The sequence below is a fragment of the Chiloscyllium punctatum genome, chromosome 36 (assembly GCF_047496795.1).
Source record: "Chiloscyllium punctatum isolate Juve2018m chromosome 36, sChiPun1.3, whole genome shotgun sequence".
Taxonomy (NCBI): domain Eukaryota; kingdom Metazoa; phylum Chordata; class Chondrichthyes; order Orectolobiformes; family Hemiscylliidae; genus Chiloscyllium; species Chiloscyllium punctatum.
The window spans coordinates 54,835,288-54,837,504 of record NC_092774.1 but is presented as its reverse complement, the minus strand read 5'-3'; the positions used below and the strand labels follow the sequence as shown (position 1 = coordinate 54,837,504).

Here is a 2,217-nt window from a genome sequence, read left to right as displayed (position 1 = left end):
ATCCATGGACATGAGGCAAGGCGTACAATTGGAAGAGATTTTGGCAAAATATTGTCAGTTAGGAAATGGAAAAATGTTCAAATGTTCATGAAGCAAAACAGAAATCCAAGTCTCCAGCTTTGTGAACCTTTAGAAACACTTTGGGAAGCGGATTTAGAGGAGAATGAAAGATGACCGGTCCGATTGAGCAGAGACAGTCCAGACACCGTCCCCTTGTTGAAGAGGCCGGGAGGTTGACTCTGATGTTCTCGGCACATGAACTGATCTGAGACATTGAAAGAATTGTCGTTCCTGCACATCAGGAATTCAAACCCCTTCTCCCCTGCGAGCCAAGGAGAGAACTCGGGAACAGGCAAAACACTGAAAGGCTGGAAGTGCGACGGCCCCGGAGTAAGAAAGCTAGTTGCTCGTGACATGGATGTGTCTGCAGGCTGTCCCCGGTATCTCCACAACACATCTCCCAGGCTTGATTATGGAAAAGTAAAACTGATAGACGACAATTGTAATTCTAGGCGGGGAGGCTGAATTATAAAATCACTAAGCGATGATGCAGCCCACGACAGCGCCTGTCTCTGTGGCGCAATTGGTCAGCGCGTTCGGCTGTCAACCGCAAGGTTGGTGGTTCGAGCCCACCCAGGGGCGGTGTGTTCGCTGCCCTTCTTTGGCTTCGAAGCTGTGCGCGTTTAATGGGGTCAGGAAAATGTTCCCCAAACGGAGTTCTTCTCCATAAAGGGGTTTCGGAATTGAATTGATGTCTCACGTCAGGGATTGCGTATGCTGAGAAGACCAGACCAAAAGAGAAACTCGGCAGGTTTGACAGGACCTGTCGGTGAAAATAGAATTTTGAAATGTTGCCTCTGATTCTCTTTCCACAGATTTTGCCTGACCTGCTGAGTTCCTCCTGCAATTTCTAACTGAAAGTTCATTTCATCTTTTGGGGTGAAACACCTAAATATCTGCAAACACCAAGTGCCGATATTTAACCCTTTCGAATCACTGTGAAGTGATTGGATTCAAACAAACTCTGCGATGATTCACTCTTTCTCAGCTCCACAGGCAGACAGACCTGGGAAGTCAAGCTGTCAGTGTGATTCTGTATTCGTGGGCCGAGTGTTTAATGCAATGTACATGAAATCCATTGCGGTTTCCCCACGCAGGTGTGAACCCTGCCGAGTACAAAATGAGAAATGTCGTCGAAAAGAAAGGGAGCTTGCTCCCCGGCTTCTTCTTTAAGATTCAAATCAGTGGAGAGGGAATAATATTTCACTCAAATTGGGACTGGTGGGAATCTGCAACCCACTGCCTGTTCGGGTGGAACAAGCCGATACCTGCAGAGCTTCTTTTGAGGCTCTGAGCAAAGTGTTTGCAAATGAGACGAGAAGAGTGAGGTGCTTGAAATCGTGATCGAAATGAAGCAGGCACCTGAGGACAAGGGTGTTTCCTTTGCCAGTGAAAGATACTGCTTCACAAAGTTGGGCCTGTGGAAGGGAATCAGTGACGGTGATTATCTTTGGTTGTTCACATTGTGAATGAACCCATTGCTGCGCATGTCCGTGTTAACGTCAGAAATCTGCAGCATGGTGGCGTGAGATACGCACAGGACCGGGGCGCAATGGATGATGCATCTGACTCCACCTACCTGTTTGAAATGCAGCTCACAGCTTCTTCACACACCCCAATTAATCCTCTCATTGTCCTGAAGCCGGCATACGGTTTGAATTCCCGATCTGCGGGAATGAGAATCCTTTCACTGTCTCGCGTCAGTAAATGTCCCTGAGAACATCGGAGTCAACTCACAGCGCAGTCAGATGAGGGGAAGCTGAAATAGCCCCACATGCTGCTCACGGGCACATTTTATCTCCCCAACTCAACGCCTCAACCACTGCGCCTCCTGGCAGTGGAAAAGAAACAATCACCAAAACCCAGTCTACGCTCTGTGAATCTTCAGAAAATCAGCAAACGTTCATCCCTTCGGATTTTCTATCCTGGGCTGACAGGGATGGGTTTTGTCACTCTTTTGTAGGACATTGCAAGTGGATGTTTTGCAAAAAAGCACCACAATGCAATCTGATTAATCAGGACCTGGATGTTTTCGGACTTTGAATGGAAGTGTTGTGCTCCAGAACTTTGCTGTTCACAGTTTATAATACTTATCTTCCCAGTCCCCTCTATCACTTGTCGAAAATGTTTAATTTGTGTCTTGTAATCCTTTCACTG

General features: G+C 47.2%; 1 non-coding gene across 1 annotated transcript; it reads left to right on the top strand.

Moving 5' to 3' along the window:
- The first annotated feature begins 568 nt into the window (after window positions 1-568).
- On the top strand, window positions 569-642 carry trnad-guc (transfer RNA aspartic acid (anticodon GUC)). The gene has a single exon. It is a non-coding gene; the product is annotated as a tRNA-Asp (tRNA).
- Window positions 643-2,217: the final 1,575 nt, after the last annotated feature.